The sequence below is a fragment of the Mobula hypostoma genome, chromosome 8 (genome assembly GCF_963921235.1).
Source record: "Mobula hypostoma chromosome 8, sMobHyp1.1, whole genome shotgun sequence".
NCBI classification, from domain to species: domain Eukaryota; kingdom Metazoa; phylum Chordata; class Chondrichthyes; order Myliobatiformes; family Myliobatidae; genus Mobula; species Mobula hypostoma.
The window spans coordinates 87,541,208-87,562,895 of NC_086104.1; positions in this window are offsets into that span (position 1 = coordinate 87,541,208).

Below are 21,688 nucleotides of genomic sequence, written 5' to 3' on the forward strand. Positions count from 1 at the left end.
GAAAAGATTATAAGGCTAACAGGAAGGAGCTTAAGAAGGAAATTAGGAAAGCCAGAAGGGGCCATGAGAAGGCCTTGGCAGGCAGGATTAAGGAAAACCCCAAGACATTCGACGAGTATGTGAAGAGCAAGAGGATAAGACATGAAAAAATAGGACCTATCAAGTGTGACAGTGGGAAAGTGTGTATGGAACTGAAGGAAATAGCAGTGTTACGTAATCGGCAACAATGAATATCAATCGAGACAGGTTATACAAAAATAACCAAACATTTATTAAACACAGATAAACAATAAAAGACAACAAACGAAAACCTTAACCGGAAGTTAACCACTAATGCAGCCGTTCAACAAATCGTCACTCGGCACTGGTTCTTAAAGCATTAAATGTGAAAACAGTTTTTAAAGTGGTAAGGTCAGATATAGTTCTTAAAATGGTAAATTTGAAAGTCCAACAGATTTATACGTTCAATTGGGAGAGACTTGTCTGGAGAAGGATTTCTTCATAGATGCAACTTTCCTGCTGGTTCTGTCCAAAGGATTCACGATGCAGTAAATAAACAGTTTAAAATAACTGACCTTAATTTCTTTTAGAGAAAGCAAACCTCTGCATGAACTCTTTGTCTTTCGGCAAGAGTTATCTCGATGCAGGTCGCTACTCCTTCAACGAAGACTCAATAAGGTTGATCCTTTGTTAAACTACCGAACGATACTGACTCCTCCCAATCCTTCGGGTCCTGTACTTTGATAAAGTCTTCACTCCCCCTTCTCCTGCTAGAATAAGGTACATCAACACATCTAGCAAAAATTTCAGTCCAGCAATATTGTACCTTGCAACAGAACATAACAACCATTTAAAAAAAATGAAACTGTGTCATAGAATCAAATATGAAACAGAAATGGAGACACAGTAAGTTCTAGCTGGAAATCTAAAAACTAAAAACTAACTGCGTTATCTGGGGTCTCCCCTTATATACCCCGTAGTGCACATGTCATCACTTGACCTCACATTAGCAGGAAAATTACATCAGGTGACCTCCAAAAGACCATTATATCATTCTCACAAAAAAAAATCACATATCTCCTTGATGCATGTAACACCTCCCTCCAAAAAAATTCTGGTCTCTTAAAGAACAAAATTTTAACAATTAACAATTTACAAAAAAAAGGTACAAAATTTACACCATACACAATATATACAATCTTATCTTTCAGCACTTTACAAACCAATGTACAGTAGGAGTGTTACAAATGTGAAAATACCACTCCAAAAAAAAAACAAATTTTCATTGTACATTTAACATTTAGATAAACAATCAGCGATGACATTATCTTTAACCTTAATATGAGTGATGAAAATATTGTACTCCTGTAAAATTAGACTCCAATTTAATAATCTCCTATTTTTGTTTTTCATCTTACTCAAAAACACTAACAGATTGTTATTGGTATAAAGTGTGAGTGGTTTATGAGTAGTACCAACCTACACTTCAAAATGTTGTAAAGCCAAAACAAGAAATAACAGTTCTTTTTCTATTGTTGAATAATTTCTTTGATGGGCATTAAATTTCTTAGAAAAATAAGCTACCGGACGATCAACTTCATCACCATCATCTCTTTGAAGTAACACTGCTCCTGCAGGTTCATCACTATCATCTACAGCTAACAAAAGTGGTTTTTCAAAGTCAGGAGATTTAAGTACAGGTTGACTACATATTATAGTTTTCAATTTATCAAATGCCTCCTGACAAGACTCTGTTCAAACAAATTTTTCATTTTTCTTCAAGAGATTAATTAATGGAAGAGCAATGTTCACAAAATACTTACAAAATTTTCTGTAATATCCTACCATACCCAAGAATCTTCTGAGAGTTTTCCTACCAGTTGGAGTGGGTACTTCTAAAATTGCCTGAACTTTTGCTTGAACAGGTGCTAATTTTCCCTGACCCACAACATAACCCAGTTAAGTCACTGCGGCATGACCAAATTCACTTTTAGCTAAGTTAATAGTTAAGTTAGCTTCTGAAAGTCTCTCAAATAGTTTCTCCACTGCAGTAATATGTGCTTTCCATGTATTGTATCCTGTAACTAAATCATCAATATAGGCATCTGTATCTTTTAATGCCTGAATCATGCTCTTAATCATCCTCTGAAAAGTACCTGGTGCATTCTTCATCCCAAATGGAAGAACATTATATTCATATAACCCAGATGGGGTTACAAATGCTGAAATCTCTCTACCTCTACCTGTCAATGGAACACACCAATAACCTTTTAACAAATCAATTTCTGTAAGGAATTTGGCCTGTCCAACTTACTTTATCCACACAATCATCTACTCTAGGGATTGGATATGCATCAGTATTTGTCACAGCATTTACCTTCCTGTAATCTGTACAAAACCTAATACTATTGTCTGGCTTAGGCACAATAACACACGGTGAACTCCAATTCGGATTAGAATGTCTAATAATATCATTCTCTAACATATACTTAATTTCTTGTTCAGCAAGTTCGCATTTTTCCCTGTTCATTCGATACGGATGTTGTTTCATGGGTTTTGCATCTCTAACATCTACATCATGTGTAGCTATGGTGGTTCTCCTAGGGGCGTCTGGAAATAAATCTCCATATTTAAAAATTAAATGTTTCATCTGCTCTCTCTGCTCTGACTGTAAATGAGCTAATTTTTCATCAATATTTTCTAGAATTTTTGAATTTGGTAACCTGGCTGAAATAATGTTGGGTTTAAATTGAGTTTCAGATGAATCCTCCATTAAGTTTTTTATCAAGATCAGACTCATTATTAATCACAACAGTCATAGTAGCAGCTTCTCTCTCATAATACGGTTTTATCATATTTATATGACACAGCTATGTTGTCTTTCTCTGATCTGGGGTTTTTACCATGTAATTTGCATCATTTACCTTAGATTTAATCTCATAAGGACCATGAAATTTAGGTTGTAATGGGTTTGTTTGCACTGGGAAAAGAACCAACATCTTACCTCCAGGCTTAAATGACCTCATCCTAGCTTCCTTATTATACCAAGTCTTCATCTTCTCGAGCTAATTTTAAATTTTCCTTGGCCAAGCTACAAGCTTTATACAATCTTTCCTTAAATTTTAAAACATAATCCAGCAAATTAGTGTGCACCTCTTTATTAATCCACTGTTCCTTCAACAAGGCCAAATGTTCTCGAACTCTATGCCAAAACACAAGTTCAAAAGGACTATAACCTAATGATTCCTGTACTGCCTCCCTTACTGCAAAAAGTAGTAAGTATATACCTTCATCCCAGTCCTTTTCATTTTCCACACAATATGTCCTAATCATAGTTTTTAGTGTAGAATGAAATCTCTCCAAGTCTCCTTGTGATTCTGGATGATAGGCTGAGGAAATAATCTGTTTTGCTCCCAGTTTATAAACTATCTGCTGAAACAATCCCGACATAAAATTACTACCTTGATCTGATTATATTTCCTTAGGCAACCCAAAATAAGTAAAGAATTTTATGAGGGCCTTTGTCACAGTTTTGGCTATTATATTCCTGAGAGGTAATGCCTCTGGAAACCTAGATGCTGTGCACATAATAGTTAATACATATTGATGTCCAATTTTAGTTTTTGGCAAAGGACCTACACAGTCTACAATGATTTTTGTGAACGGCTCACCAAATACTGGAATTGGTTGCAGTGGGGCCACTGGAGTAACCTGATTAGATTTACCTACAATCTGACATGTATGACACATTCTACAAAATGTCACCACATCTTGTGTTAAACTAGGGCAATAAAAATGTTTAGAAACTTTGTCCATAGTTTTCTTTACACCTAAATGACCACCCAAAGGAATACTATGAGCCATAGTTAAAATCTTATTTCAATAAATTTTAGGAACTACTACCTGATGATTAACTTCCCATTCCTCACTAGCAGGAATTGTAGGCGATCTCCACTTTCTCATTAATATCCCCTTTTCAAAATAATATCCTACTGGTACTTTTTCAATTTCACTATCTGGAAGAGCTTGTTCTTTTAATCTAACTACCTCAGGATCTCTACCCTGCTCTGCTATCATCTCCTTCCAAGATAAAGACAAATCTTCCTTCAGACTTACCACCAAAATCCTGATCAAATAATGTAGGTAAGAAAGTTTCTGATACATCCTCAAAATTCGAATCTTGATTTGGACTGTCATGGGTAACAACCTCATCCTTTACATCAGTCTTTTTAGCCATAGCTCTTATTACAACACAGGAAGAATCTGTGTTAGAATCCCTCTGTGGTTCCTCAGAATTTGAATTTATTGTAAAATGTACTTCAGGAAAAACTTGTCCACCTGCTAAATCATTCCCTAACAAAAGAGAAACATCATTTACAGGTAAACTGGATTGTAGTCCTACTTTAACAACCCCTGTAACTAATCCTGACCTTAAATTTATTCTATGTAAATGTACTGGCACTCCCAACTCCTCTTATATAATTTACCTCATCAGAGTCAGACTCATCACTAAACTTTAGCACACTGTCTAATATTAGTGATCGAGATTCTCCAGTATCTCTAAGGTATTCTCATTGGTACTGAATTGGATCCTTCTTTCAAGGATACAAATCCTTCTGTTATAAAATTTTCATATCCCCTCTTAATTTGGTCAGACTCTGACATATCTTCATTAATATTTTCTGAACCCTGTGGCTTTACAGGTTTTTCAATATGCTGTACACAAGCATCCGGGATGGCTTCTTTCTCTTTCTTTTTCAACCGAAAGCAATTAGCGACTACATGTCCAGGTTTCTTACAATAATTACAAATAATACCAAAATGTCTTTCCTTCACATGTTTCCCTTCATCCTTACTTTTCTCATTAACTTCAGGTTTAATTTCTGGTTTACCTTGACTCTCTGTGCTATTTTTCCTTTTAAAAATTTTACCTGGAGAAAATTTATTCTTGCGAATTAAAACATACTCATCAGCTAATTTAGCAATCTCCTTCAATGTAGCAGTGTCCTGTTCATTTAAGTATGTTCTCACTTCAACAGGAATGCTTCTTTTAAATTCCTCCTGCAAAATCAACTCTTTTAATTTATTATACTCCCCATTCACATTTTTAGAGGAAACCCATCTCTGAAAACACACAGATTTCTCATAGGCAAATTCCACATAAGTTTTTTCCACCGATTTCTTCAAATTTCTGTATCTTTCTCTATATGCTTCCGGAACCAACTCATATGCCTTTAATATATGCTACTTAACAATATCATAATCCAGTGCTTGCTGAGCATCTAAAACTATGTAAACTTGTTGTGCCTCACCTTTAATTACACTTTGTAACATCACTGGCCATTGCTCTTTCGGCCACTTTAAACTCAGAGCAATAGTTTCGAAATGCTGGAAATATTTGTCCACTTCAGCTTCATTAAATGGAGGAGCCAAAATAACCTCATGACTAGCAATAAACTGTTTCGTAGAACCAGAAGACTGATTCCTGGACTTTAATTTCTGCATCTCTAGCTCAAATTTCCTCTGGTTTTCAGCTTCTCTTCCTTCAAATTCCCTTATTTTAATAGCCTCCCTAGCCTCGAATTCCTTCTGTTTATTTACAGCTTCTAACCGACTTCTTTCCAAATCAGCTTCTAATTGCTTTAACTTTTTGTTCAAGATGTAACTTTACCAGATTACTCATTGGAAACCTATCTAACACCTCCTCATCAAACAATTTCAAAGTAATATAATGCTCAGTGATTTTTCTTTGTATGAAAGCCTTGGTGGAATTCTTCATAATTCCTTTAATATCCAACCTAGCAATCTCCAGTACCTCAGGTTTTCTCACATTCACTAAAGACCCCAAGTCAGGCGTGTCCATTAACCCATCAATATCCATTGTTGCCGAATACCACCCACACACCAGTCAAACTAAAAAAAAAATTAGGAATTTCCCTTCTCCAAATCAAAATGGCAATTACCAGCACTTAAACTCAAAATGGGAACATCCCGGACGAGCCCCCACAGATTACATTATGTAACCGGCAACAATGAACATCAATCAAGACAGGTTATATAAAAACAACCAAACATTTATTAAATACAGATAAACGATAAAAGTCAACAAACGAAAATCTTAACCGGAAGTTAACCGTCTTCTGGTTCAACAAATCGTTACTCGGCACTGGTTCTTAAAGCGTTAAATGTGAAAACAGTTTTTAAAGCGGTAAGGTCAGATATAGTTCTTAAAATGGTAAATTTGAAAGTCCAACAGATTTATACGTTCAATTGGGAGAGAAGACTTGTCTGGAGAAAGATTTCTTCATAGATGCGACTTTCCTGCTAGTTCTGTCCGAAGGATTCACGATGCAGAAAATAAACAGTTTAAAATAACTGACCTTAATTTCTTTTAGAGAGAGCAAACCTTTGCATGAACTCTTTGTCTTTTGGCAAGAGTTTTCTTTGATGCAGGTCGCTACTCCTTCGACGAAGACTCAATAAGGTCGATCCTTTGTTAAACTGCCGAACGATACTGACTCCTCTCAATCCTACAGGTCCTGTAGTTCAATAAAGTCTTCACTCTCCCTTCTACTGTTAGAATAAGGTACATCAACACATCTAGCAAAAATTTCGGTCCAGCAATATTGTACCTTGCAACAGAACGTAACAACCGTTTAAAAAATGAAACTGCATCATAGAAACAAATACGCAACAGAAACGGAGACACAGTAAGTTCTAGCTGGAAATCTGAAAACTAAAAACTAACTGCATTATCTGGGGTCTCCCCTTATATACCCGTGGTGCACATGTCATCATGTGACCTCACATTGGCAGGAAAATTACCTCAGGTGACCTCCAAAAGACCATTGCGTCATTCTCACAAAAAAAATCACAGATCTCCTTGAGGCATGTAACAGCAGTGAATACTTTACTTCAGTATTCCCTATGGAAAAGGATCTTGGTGATCGTAGTGATGACTTGCAGCAGACTGAGAAGCTTGAGCATGTAGATATTAAGAAAAAGGATGTGCTGGAGCTTTTGGAAAGCACCAAGTTGGATATGTCGCCGGGACCGGATGAGACGTACCCCAGGCTACTGTGGGAGGCGAGGGAGGAGATTGCTGAGCCTCGGGATGATCTTTGCCGATCTTTGGATGATGGGGACGGGAGAGGTTCCAGAGGATTGGAGGGTTACGGACGTTGTTCCTTTATTCAAGAAAGAGAGTAGAGGTAGCCCAGGAAATTATAGACCAGTGAGTCTTACTTCAGTGGTTGGTAAATTGATGGAGAAAATCCTGAGAGGCAGGATTTATGAACATTTGGAGAGGTATAATATGGTTAGGAATAGTCAGCATGGCTTTGTCAAGCACAGGTCGTGCCTTACAAGCCTGATTGAATTTTTTGAGGATGTGACTAAACACATTGATGAAGGAAGAGCAGTAGATGTAGGGTATATGGCTTTCAGCAAGGCATTTGATAAGCTACCCCATGCAAGGCTTATTGAGAATGTAAGGAGGCATGGGATCCAAGGGGATATTGTTTTGTGCATCCAGAACTGGCTTGCCCACAGAAGGCAAAGAGTGGTTGTAGACGGGTCACATTCTGCATGGAGGTCGGTGACCAGTGGTGTGCCTCAGGGATCTGTTCTGGGGCCCCTTCATGATTTGTATAAATGACCTGGATGAGGAAGTGGAGGGATGGGTTAGTAAGTTTACTGATGACACAAAGGTTGGAGGCGTTATGGATAGTGTGGAGGGCTGTCAGAGGTTACAGCGGGACATTGATAGGATACAAAACTGGGCTGACAAGTGGCAGATGGAGTTCAACCCAGATAAGTGTGAAGTGGTTCATTTTGGTAGGGCAAATATGATGGCAGAATATAGTATTAATGGTAAGACTCTTGGCAGTGTGGAGGATCAGAGGGATCTTGGGGTCCGAGTCCATAGGATGCTCAAAGTAGCTGCGTAGGTTGAGTCTGTGGTTAAGAAGGCGTACGGTGTATTGGCCTCCATCAACCATGGAATTAAATTTAGGAGCCGAGAGGTAATGTTGCAGCTATAGGACCCTGGTCAGACCCCACCTGGAATACTGTGCTCAGTTCTGGCCGCCTCATACAGGAAGGATGTGGAAGGCATAGAAAGAGTGCAGAGGAGATGTACAAGGATGTTGCCTGGATTGGGGAGCATGCCTTTTTTTAAATTAATTTTTTTATGTGTTTCTACAATACAGCAACAAAAAAAAATCAACAAAATGGAGATTTATACAGTGCAAAACATGTCCAATATATAATTCATAACAATAAGGAAAAAGCACCCAAAATAAAATCATATAAAATTAGTGTCCTCCCCACCCTCCCACTATAAACCCCGAGGCCAACCATTTCTACGTATAAAAGAAAAATTAATCGGAGGGGAGCATTCCTTATGAAAACAGGTTGAGTGAATTCGGCCTTTTTTCCTTTGAGCGACAGAGGATGAGAGGTGACCTGATAGAGGTGTATAAGATGATGAGAGGCATTGATCATGTGGATCGTCAGAGGCTTTTTCCAGGGCTGAAATGGTTGCCACAAGAGGACACAGGTTTAAGGTGCTGGGGAGTAGGTACAGAGGAGATGTCAGGGGTAAGTTTTTTTACTCAGAGAGTGGTGAGTGCGTGGAATGGGCTGCCGGCAATCGTGGTGGAGGGGGATACGATAGGGTCTTTTAAGAGACTTTTGGATAGGTACACGGAGTTTAGAAAAATAAAGGGCTATGGGTAAGTCTAGTAATTTCTAAGGTAGGGACATGTTCGGCACAACTTTGTGGGCCGAAGGGCCTGTATTGTACTGTAGGTTTTCTATGTTTCTATAATAAGCATGACTGTCCCTCAGAAGTACAAGAATATTGGAACTACAGATCAAAACTTTCTGTTGTGGATGGGATACTGTACAAAGGTAGCAGAATTGTAATTCATAAAAGTCTCTGAAAAGAAATGCTTGGGAAAATTCATGAAGGCCACCTAGATATTGAAAAGCGTGAGAGAAGGGCACGAGAAGTGATGTTTTGGCCTAGGATGAATCAAGAAGTTGCAGAAATGGTGTCTTATTGTCGAATGTGCTTTAAATACCAACCTAGAAACCCTAAGGAACCACTACATCCACATCCTATCCTCAGAGACCTTATCAGAAGGTAGGCATTGATCTGTTTGTACCTGACAACAAGAATTATCTATTAATAACAGATTACTACTCATTGTATCCTGAAGTGTGTGGTCTGAGCAGAACAACAGCAGAGAACGTAATTACATGCATGAAATCTGTGTTTTCCAGACATGGTGTACCTAATGAAGTTTTCAAAGACAATGGTCCATAATTCAATGGTGAATGCATGAGACATTTTGCTCAGGAATGGGACTTTGTTCATACATCTAGTCCATTTTTCCCTCAGTCCAATGGATTAGTTGAGAAGTCGATGGGAATTATCAAGAAACTGATGCACAAAGCAAAAGATAGTGGAGGTGATTTTTATAAAGCTTTGTTAGCCTATTGTAGTACTCCACTTGAATGTGGATTTTCACCTGCTCAGCTCTTGATGGGACACTGTTTGATATCTGATCTGCCAATAGATGAGAGCCTTCTGAGAACAGAGGGAGGTGAACAAGTGAAAAGATGGGAAGATGAACACAAAGCAAAACAGAAAACATACCTTGACTGATGTTCTCGTCCATTACCTCAACTACACCAGGGAGATGAAGTGAGGATACAAGACAAAATGAACTCATGGACACAGAAAGCTACAGTACTTGAAGAAGTACAAACCAGATCATACATGGTCCAAACAGAAGAAGGAGCAGTGTTAAGAAGAAATCGCAAAGACCTCAAGAAAGAGCCAACTTCAGAGATTCTGTTAACTGATGCAGACCAGACAAAACATGAAAATAACAATGAAACACAAGAACTGTGTGAACCACTTTGAAGGTCTACTGGTGTTCGTAAACCCCCAGAGAGACTGGTAGAGACATGTTAAATTATGCATTTGTTTTGATTAATGTTGCTAATTGTTTTTCTTTTGAAAGTAAAGGAAGATGTGGTGATATCATTGTGTCACGTGACAGAGTTCAGAGCATGCACAGAACTGACAGAATGGTCGAGAAGCTTGTATGTTAGATGTGATTACTGTTTGCTGTTAAATAAAAGTTCTAGTTATGTTCTTCCAGAATATGTGTCTTAACACCCAGAAGACCAAGCAGATAATTGTGGACTTCAGGCATGCTAGGAGCCACACTCACGTCCCCATCTACATCCACGGAGCTGTAGTGGAGCGTGTATCAAGCTTCAAATTCCTTGGGGTCCACATTTCCGAGGATCTCACCTGGTCCCTGAACTCCTCCATCCTAATCAAAAAGGCGCAACAGCACCTTTATTTCCTGCGGAGCATCAAGAAAGCTCACCTCTGTCCCAGGAGACTGATGGACTTTTACCGCCGTAACGTTGAGAGCATACTCACCAACTGCATCTCAGTGTGCTATGGCAATTGTCCCATATTGGACCGCAAAGCACTCCAGCATGTGGTGAAAACTGCTCAGCGGATTATCAGCACCCAATTGCCCACCATTGAGAACATCTACCATAAACGCTGCCTGGGCAGAGCGAAAATCATTATCAGGGATGCATCTCACCCTAACCATGGACTTTTTACTCTCCTCCCATCTGGTAGGTGCTACAGGAACCTCTGCTCCCGCACCAGCAGGCACAGGAAGAGCTTCTTCCCTGAGGCTGTGACCCTGCTGAACCTCACATCACAGCGCTAAGCAGTATTGCACCCATATTGTACTGTCTCAGTACTTTTATATTTGTGTGCTGTAGCACTTACTTTTTATTCACAGTTATTTTGTAAGTAACAATATTCTTTGCATTTCTGGTTAGTTGCTAACTGCATTTCATTGGCTTTGTATCTGTTCTCGGCACAATGACAATAAAGTTGAATCTAATCTAATCTAATTTATGAGTAACCTGTGGTAGGTATAAAGAACACAACAGGCTCCATCTTGGGTACTAGCCTACAAAGTACTCAGTACATCTTCAAGAAGCAGCGTCCATTATTAAGGAACCCAGCACTCAGGGCTTGCCTTTTTCTCATTGTTATCATCAGGTAGGAGGTACAGAAGCCTGAAGGCACAAAATCAGCGATTCAAGAACAGCTTCTTCCCCTCTGCCATCTGATTCCTAAATGAACCCTGGAACACAAACCTCACATTTTTAATATATATTATTTCTGTTTTTTTGCACAATTTATAATCTATTCAATATACACATACTGTAATTGATATACTTATTATTATTATATTTTTCTTCTATATTATGTACTGCATTGAACTGCTGCTGCTGGGTTAACAAATTTCATGACACATGCTGGTGATAATAAACCTGATTCTGATTCAATGGTCAGGCAGAGTGAGACTGTTCGTTAGCAACAGACAGAACCCAGGCACGAAAACAATTCTGAGGTAAAGCTAGACGCTGGGCAAAATGCAGGGTACAAACAAAGTGCAGTTAGAAAGAGGTGACAATAGAGCTCAGCTCAAACAAAACGGACAAGTGAAACAAAATGCAGGTAAAATGTCCAACTGCAGGAGATGTGGCAAGTCTTCATTCCATGTCAAAGAGTTCCGTCCAGCAAAAGAAGTGAAATACCACCAATGCATTAGAGTTGGCCATTATAAAAGCCAGTGCCACTCAAAAATGAATCTACAGGAAGGTCAAAGAAGACCATGATTCAGATGAGGAGAGAGCTTTCTTTGGGGCTCCAGGTTCAAATAAACAAAGCTCACTTGCAAAATGAGGCAGAGGCATTCAAAATGGACATGGGGACAGATGTCACAACCATCTCAGAATGTCTGTCCACAAAACTGACAAAGAAAACAGGCATTACGCTAAACCCAACAAGGAAAGTGCTCATGGAGCCAGGGAAACATAAGCTCAGTGTAAAAGGAATTTTTACTACTTCCATCTGAAAAAATGTGAAACAATTAAAAGAGGATGTCTATTTTGTTGAGAATCTCTTCTCACCATTACTGGGATGACATGCCATCGAGAAGCTGAACCTCATTGCAAGGGAGGATTTGTTAAACAATGTTCAATGGCAGGAGAAGTAACTAGAGTTGTTTACAGTCCTGGGGGTACTGAAAGAAAAGTACCTTATCCAACTGAGGCCAGGAGTGATGCCCTCTTTCCTGACCACAGCAAGATCTATACCAGTCCCATTGATCAACAAAGTCAAAGCTAAACTTGAGAGAGTGGAGGTACTTGACATCATAATCAGAGTGAATGCACCTATTAACTGGTGTGCAGGGATTGTTCCTGTTCCCAAGCCACATGGCGCAGTGAGGATCTGTATTGACCTAACAAACTTGAATAATACAGTGAGGCGGGAGAAGTTTATTCTGCTCTCTGTTGAGCACATACTGAGTATATTGGGTGGAGAAAAGTTCTTCACCAAACTAGATGCAAACTCAGGGTTCTGGCAGATTCTTTTAGCTCCTGAGTCACAAAAGCTCACACCATATGGACATTATGCCTTCAAGAGACTCCCTTTTGGCATCTCTGCAGCCCTGAACTCCTTCAGATGAGGATGAACCAAATTTTGGAGGGACTGGAAGGAGTAGTCTACTACATGAATGATATACTCATCTTCATAGGCTCAAGTAGGGAACATGACAAAAGAGTGGAACTGCCTTGGAGAAACTGAAACAGGCTGGAATCACCCTGAACAAAAAGAAATGCAAGTTACAAAGTTGGAGCTGAAGTTCTTGGACCACCAACTGTCCTCAGAGGGAGTGCAGTCAGATTTAGACAACCTGGCAGGAATTTGGAACATGGATCAACCTACAAATGTATCGGAGATCCTCAGTTTCCTTGACATGGTAATCCATCTGGGAAAATTCATTCCAAATTTGGCAGACAAAACAAAGCCACTATGTGACCTCCCCTCTCAGAAAAATGTCTGGAACAGGGATGCACCACAGGAGATGTAATTCTCATCACTTAAAGCAGAGCTCATCTCTCCATCAACGTTGGCGTCCTTTGATCTGAACAAAACAACCAAGGTCTCAGCAGACTGTTCTTCCTTTGGCCTAGTGCAGGGGTGGTCAACCTTTTACATTCCATGCGTCAATTTTTTCACACACAAGTTCAGATGCAATTTTTTCATGCACAATTTCTATATTAACATACAGGTTTCCCCCGACATCCGAAGGTAGAGTGTTCCTATGAAACGGTTCGTAAGCCGAAATGTCATAAAGCGAAGAAGCAATTACCATTTATTTATATGGGAAAATCTTGTGAGTGTTCGCAGACCCAAAAATAACCTACCAAATCATGCCAAATAACACATAAAACCTAAAATAACAGTAACATATAGTAAAAGCAGGAATGATACACAGCCTATATAAAGTAGAAATATTTTTCCACTTTGCCTCTGATCTGGGCCGACAATTACATGTGGGGCAGCACCTAATTAATTAGAATGTTTATTTCGGCTTTTTTCTTGAAGATGCGCTGTGTGTCTCCTGGCTACTGCTGCATTCTCCGCGAATTGGTACTGTATCTGTCCGCGGCCTGGGTGTTGGTGTGATGGGACACTGGGCTGTCATCTTGTCCTCTGTTTCCACTACAGCAGGCGGCTTATCTTCTCCTATGACTGCCCGCCTCAATGTCGGAAGGTCAAGGTTCGTTGTCTGCTGTGGAAGGCTTGCTTGACGGCTGAGCCTCGCGCATTTTTCTATCGTACAGTTCTTTGTAAGGACTGAAACCATTTTGCAAATATCCCCCAAAACCAACGTACACTTTCAAAATTAAAGTTGTACTTTATTGTTGCAGCGAAAATCTCACGCAGTGGCTTCACGTTCATTTCGCTACTGCATTCGATTTCGATTATTATCCTTTCCTCTTCCAATTGCATCAGCTCTTCATCTATCAGTTCTTGGTCATGGGATGCCAAAACCTCTTCAACATCATCTTCATCAGCTTCCACAAGCCAAACTCACTTTGTCCTTATTTCGTTCACCACGATCAAAACACTTAATTATGTCTAGTTTTACGCTAAATGTATCACCCTTACAAGCTCTTTCAGGTTTTTCCAATACCTCAGAACTCATCTTGCAAACAGCTGTTCAATGCAACGTGTTAAAGCATTGCAGTTCCGAATCCAGGGGAGAGCGGCTGCTCAGGGTGCGCGGAGCTTTTTATCGCGCGCTGATTTTTTTCATAACAGTGAAAGCACCTTCTGAAAGCAAAAACAGGGTACCAATGTAGGTCTTTCGTAACAGTGAGGTTTCGTAAAGCAAACCTTCGAAAAGCGGGGGACACCTGTATTTTTACAAGAATTGAATGGGGGTACAAGAGTTGTATGGCGCAGCTGAACTCGTGTGAAAAAATTGACGCATGGAATGTAAAAGGTTGGCCACCCCTGGCCTAGTTGGGGAGCTCATGCAGTACTGCAGAGGTGTATGGAAACCGCTGGCATATACATCAAGAGCACTGACTCAAACTGAACAGTATTATGCCTAAATCGAAAAGGAGACTTGACTCTTGTGTGGGCTTGTGAACCTTCAGCTGCTACTTTATTGGCACTAAATTCTTTCTTGAAACAGACCACAAGCTACTTGTCAGCATCCTCAGCTCAAAACACTTGGATGACTTAACTCCACATCTGCAAAGTTTCAGAATGAGGCTTATGTGGTACTGTTATGACATTGTACATGTCCCCGGCAAATCTCTCACAACACCAAACACTCTACCGAGGATGCCGTACAAAGGTGAGTGAATGGAAGCTGACTCTGCCCTCTTGGAAGATACCAACATCCACTTAGCTCAGGTATGTGAAAGCTTTCCTGCATCACAGAGTAAACCGAACAAAATTTGTGCTGAGTTGAAAAAGGACCATATCTACAGCAAGGTCATGCAATACTGTGAACATGGATGGCCAGCTGTTCCAAAAGGAGCTCACAAACTCAAACCTGAATGGCTTGAAAGAGACACACTCATCATTGATGGTTGGCTGCTAAAGAGCTCCAGACTCATCATTCCTACTTCTAAAATCATCAATCAAATCTACCAAGAACATCAAGGCATTGAGAAACTTTGCCCAAGAGCAAGGCAATGTGTGTGGTAGCCCGGTCTGAGCACATAGCTGTGAGATAATGTAAAGCATGCAGAAAACTGCACAAAAATCATGCTGAACCTCTGTCCCACAGAATTTCCAGACTTGCCATTGCAAATTGCAGACACAGACATCTTCGAGCTGAAAAGAAACAAATATCTTCTCACAACAACATACATCAAAGTTGCTGGTGAACGCAGCAGGCCAAGCAGCATCTGTAGGAAGAGGTGCAGTCGACGTTTCAGGCCGAGACCCTTCGTCAGGACCTGAGGGTCTCGGCCTGAAACGTCGACTGCACCTCTTCCTACAGATGCTGCTTGGCCTGCTGCGTTCACCAGCAACTTTGATGTATGTTGCTTGAATTTCCAGCATCTGCAGAATTCCTGTTGTTTGCGTTTAAATGTCTTCTCACGGTGGATTACTACTCATGGAATGTTGACGTGTCCAAGCTGTCCTCTACATCCTCAGCAGCAGTTATACAACAGCTGAAAACTGTATTCGCTCGACATGGAATACCAGAGACACTTGTGTCAGACAGTGGTCCACAATTCAGATACTCAGAATTCAAACCCTTTGCTAGGGACTGTGAGTTCAAACACCAGACAAGCAGTCCACAGTACCCGCAGGCAAATGGAGAAGTGGAAAGAGCAGTGCAAACTGTTAAGAGTCTCCTACTGAAGGCAACAGACCCTTACAAAGCACTGCTAGCTTGCGGCTCCACACCTCTGCGAATGGCTGCGGTCCATCAGAACTGTCAATGGGCTGGAGACTGAGAACAAGCCTGTTCATTTTTCCTTCTCTTAGCCAACTTCACTTACTTCACTGAGACAAACTGAGAAATTCTGAGACAACGCAGAGTGAGAAAACAAAGAGCATGCATGATCTCAGACACAGCACAGAGTAAAATCTTTGTTATCTCACCGCTCAGGGGTAGTGAAGCTGTTTGGGTTTCAGACCAATTCACCAAAGGAACAACAGTCTGCCAACATGCATCACAATTGTTTGTGATCAGAATATCACAAGGTAAAATCAGGCAGAGCAGGTGTATGCTCGTGAACCTTCAAAATCCACGAAAGGTAAAGGAAGATATATAGTGGCCTGATCCCTATGACGAGGGCAACTTACCTGAGGTGAACACACCTGTTCAAGAATCTCCATCCACTCCAACAATTCCAGAAACCTATACCTGTCCCACCACAGAGATCAATTCCATAGCCTAATAGATTAGGGCAAATGACTAAAGGGGCAGAGTAATCCTCTCACTTTGCCAGGGTGTTCAGGTAGTCTACCCTGACCTCTATTAGATCCAGTGTTTTTTTTTAAAAAAAGAGTTCTAATATTGAAAACATTTCACAAAATGAGACTGTTCTTAAAAAAAAAGGAATTGGTGAAAAAGGACGAAACCGAAGAGAGAGAGGGGGCAGTTAAAAACAAAGAAAAAGAGTTATAATGTTGGCCATTTTTTTTAAAATACAAAAAGCATGAGAGACTGTGAAAAGCAAAGAGAAAGACAGTTATAATGCTCTCAGTTCCCTTTTATTTTTATGTAAGCAGTACAAGTTATGTGCTATGGTTAAAGTGAACTGAATCACTCAATTTCAATGATGACAATTTCAATGCAGTTCCTTAGACAAGAAGTGTGTACCTAGTTTTTTTTCAAGAAGGGGCGATGTTGTGGTAGTTAATAGGTCATTCATATGCCACTCAGTTAGCCATTCCCATGAGGGGGGAGTTCCCATATTGTACAAGCAGCATTATCAATGAAGTTCAGTTGAATATCCTGCATGCCGCTGTGCTGGTGTGCTCTGCACTATCCCTCATTAATAAACACAACAGGTCTGAGTTCAATTCCAGCATACCCTGTAAGGAGTTTGTTCATCCCCTCCATGAACACATGGGTTTCCTGATGTCAACCTAACCTCTGTGCTGAGCATTTTCTACGTCTTTAACGAGTTTCCTCTGAGGGGTACCTAGAACACCACAAAATATGCCAACGTGTCATACAAGTGCATTTGTATTTCCTAACTCTTTTGCATTATTTCTGTGCTTCTAAAACTCCATTAGCATTTTCTTAATTCACTTAAAGGAACAAGGGAAGAGAAGAAGGCCATCCTACCCCCAAATCTGCTCTACATTTAATTTCATCCTGGCAAATCTGTATTTCAAATCTACTTAATTTTTCAGCTCCATCAAGCCCTCTACCTGATAAAAAAAATCTTCGAGTTTTGAAGCCTTAATTGTCTGCTAGCATTTACAGCTTTTTTCCAGGAGAAAATTGGAAGTTCCTGTTTGGTGCAGAACAAGCGTCTCCTGCATTAATCTGCAAGCAATAGCAATTGTCTGCAACTTTGTTTGGATCTTCCTGTAATCCATATCCTTCAATACCATGTCACTAAATAAACTCCTAGTTTTTTTGTCCTCCCATGCACAATGCATGTTATCTCATATGAAGTTTCTATATTTACAGTGATAAAATAATTGAGATCATGTCTCTATGCAATTTATAGAATCTAGATCTCGGGGTTATTATTCCCAAACTTTCCTGAGTCAATGAAAGCCCGAAACCTTCCAGGAAGCAACAATCTATTCATGAGTGACTTGACCTGTATACTATATGCTTGAACTATTCTAACAAGTCTGACAAGACCACAAACAGAAACAGATAACGCTCAAAATAACCAACAGGTCAGGTTTCATCTTTGGGAAGTGAAACAGTTACAAATCTGTTATCAGTTTCTCTGCTTCTCCCCTCCCCCCCACACACACGGATACTGCCTGACTAAGAAATATTTCACCATTTCTATTTTTGTTTTAAATTTCCAACATTTGCAGCTTTAAAAAAATTCACTTAGTGGTAAATCTCAAAGCTTTATTAAAATCCATACTTCATCTCTCCAATACATAACTTCCTCATAAATATTGTTTGAACCTTTCAAAGACAATGTCATACAGATCCATGCTGCCTATACTTGATTAACACATTCACTGCTCATCTGTGCTAACATTTCTTTACTTTGTGTTATTTGTTCATTAGCAAGATCAGACTCACTGTCTCCACCTATCATCTCCCAGTTTCTCACTTCGTCTCCCCTCCTCCTCCCACCTGGCTCCACCTATCACCTTTCAGCTTGTACTATTTTCCCCTCCCCAACTCCCACCACCTTATTCTGTCTTCTTCTCTCCTCCTTTTCGGTCCTGATGAAGGTTCTCGGTCTGAAACGTCAACTGTTTGTTCATTTCCATAGATGCTGCCTGACATGCTGAGTTCCTCCAGCATTTTGAATGTGAGACTCTGGATTTCCAGCATCTGCAGAACTCCTTGTGTTTAGAGTTACTGTCCTCTCTTTCTTTGAACAAGGTTGTTGGAGATCAATCACTCCCTGGTCTCAATGAGTAATACATAAATTTAACCAAGAATTGAAGTTTCTGGCTGGTTTTGTGCTGTGCCTTTGACTACTTTCATAAGTCCACTGGCTTATTAAGATTCGCTATTCTTTTCAGAACTAATTGCTCATTTGCAATGGAACTTATCAGTTATTCCACAGCTTGGTCTTATTTCCATCGTCATTTGGAAGGCGCAGCACAAAATTTCATCTGTAAAATACCTTCAACTTCAGCTAAACTCTCTGCGTTGCTTTTTGTTTTTAACTTTCCGTCCATTTATAAAAAAAGCTTGAATTGCTTCCCTTTACGTTATCTCCCTCATGATTTTATTTTTTTGCCTCGTTCAATCTTTTTGCACTTTCCCACTACACATTCAATTTAGCATTAGGCTTGGCTATATTTGACATCTCCTTCAAAGTTTTTGATTGCAATGCCTTTATATTTCTACAGACAAGCTTTGGATTGACAGTGAATGATACATTATTGCCTATTATATTCATCAGACTTTTGATTCCCTACTGATGACCACTAATCAGCTTGTGTACTTCTGCCCACAGTTAACTATGGTCAGATTCTCTTTACGCCAGCTCAGCCTTGCAATTTTACAGGGACTAATCACTATCCTACCTAGCTTCCTCTATCTAATTCAAAGTCCCAATCCAAATTTCCTATTCTGAACCACAGTGCAGCTGTAGTTTCTTATATAACTCACGTGTCACCCAATGTGCCTGAATCACTGCCTCACAATTTTATTTATTGAACCCTTTATACTGTCCATTTTTCCTGATCTCATCCACAATGTCCCCCCCCCCACGATTTCCTTACTAGCTCACTGTGCCATCTATTTTTACATACCTAGACCACCCTGCACTCCATCTCCCTCTTCTATAATCCATAAAATGATGTCCTTATCAAAACCATCGTGTCATTGATTTTCCTTATTGAACCCCCTATGGTCCCTAGATTTCCTTACATGGCCCTCTGTGTCACTCAGTTTCCTTGAAGCTACTCGCTATTTCACCCAGCTTTTCCGATGGGGACTCCCTGTGCTACGCTGTGGAGCTGTATGTTCATTTACCCGTTTATAATTTCTCCATGAGTTGAGTTATTTCTGTGCTAATGAGCAAATAACAAAAACAAGGATGCCAGGGTTTTACATTGTGATGCTGTCATTATTTATCCCTTGAGCTCTCTATATTTTCCTGAATCCAGACATCTGGTGAGGTTTCAGCAGGCCCAGGGCACTCTATAAGCAGTGACAAGCAGCTCGCTCAGATAGCCAACAGTTGCTCTGTTTCCTAAAATGATGTGTTTTCCCCGTTGAAATACTTAAAACTCAAATGATGCCTTTGGGAGTAGAAGAATGAAGCTCTTCCAGGTGACAGTGCCAGACAGACCATTGGTCCAATTGGGGAAGAAATTCTAAATTAATGGAGTGCCTGGCATCACCACCGTGGGTGTCCATTTTGTCCAGATTTTAAGATAACTTCTAGAATGTGAATCAAAGTAAAACCAAGGGTCTAAAGAACCAGTAAAGTCAATTGCCTAAATTAGAAGGAGAAAATGCTGGAGATACTCAATCAGCCAAGCAGCATCTGTGGAGAGAGAAGCGCAGGTAATGTTTCAGACCAGAAATATTTTTATCAGAACTGGCAGTAGAAATATTCTTTCTGATGAAATCTTACCACTGAAACATTAGCTCTGTTTGTCTTTCTGTGGATACTGCCTGCCTTGCTGAGTCTCTCCAGTGGTTTATGTCTTTGTTCAAAATTCCAACATCTGTTGGGTTTGATTTGCAAAAGTCTAATGCTTGATGGGTTATTCCACTTATGATTTGGCAGTGAAAATTTCACATTAATCTCCAGGAAGAAGGCACATCCTGCATCATTGTGGCTCATGTGTAGAAAAATAAAGAACAGGGAGGAAAGTGGAATGGAGTCCAACAACAGATCAGCCATGTACTTATTGAATTGTGGAGCAGGTTTGCAGGGCTACCCCTCACAGCTCCTTTGAAATTACCCCCTCTCACCTTAAATGCATGCCCTCTTATATGAGGCATTTCAACCTTGGGAAAAAGATTCTCCCTGTCTACTCCATCTATGCCTCTCAATCTTATTAGCCCCTTTATATCTCCCCTCAGCCTCCGCTGCTCCAGAGGAAACAAACTACATTTGTCCAAACTCTTGTTATAGCATATGCCCTCCAATTAGGGCAGTATCCTGATAAACTTCTCCTGCATCCCCTCCAAAGCCTCGACATCTTTCCGATAATGGGGTGACCAGAACTGCATGCAACACTCCAGATGCAGCCGAACTAGAGTTTTATAAAGCTGCAACGTACCTTCCTGACTTGAACACAATGCCTTGACTAATAAAGGCAAGCATGCCATAGGCCTTCTCAATGACCTATCACCCTGTGCAGTGACTTTCAGAGAACTTATGGACTTGAACCCCGAGATCCCTTTGCTCATCAACACTGTCTCTTTACAATTGACCTAGCAAGATGTAACACTTCATATCTTGCCAGGTTCAACTCCATCTGCCAGTTCTCAGCCCATAGCTGCAACTGATCTAAACCCAGCTCTATTCTTTGTCAGTCTTCTACACTATCCACAATGCCACCAATCTTCATATAATCTGCAAGCTTAATAAACCACCAATTACATTTTTAATTAAGGTCATTTATATACATCGCAAACAGCAGAGGGCCCAGTACAGATCCCCGGGGAACACAAATAACTACAGATAGAAAATAGAACATAGAAAACCTACAGCACAATGCAGGCCCTTCAGCCCACAAAGCTGTGCTGAACATGTCCTTACCTTAGAAATTACCTAGGGTTACCCATAAGCCCTCTATTTCTCTGAGCTCCATGTACCTGTCCAGGAATCTCTTAAAAGACCCTATTGTATCCACCTCCACCACCGTCGCCGGCAGCCCATTCCACACACTCATCACCCTCTGCATAAAAAACTTGCCCGACATCTCCTCTGTACCTACTTCCAAGCACCTTAAAACTGTGCCCTCTCATGCTGGCCATTTCAGCCCTGGGAAAAAGCCTCTGACTATCCACATGATCAATGCCTCTCATCATCTTATAATCTCCAGCTAGAATAACTTTCTTCAACCACCACCTTCTGTGTTCTATTGTCAAGTCAATTCTGAATCCAGTCAATTCACCATGGA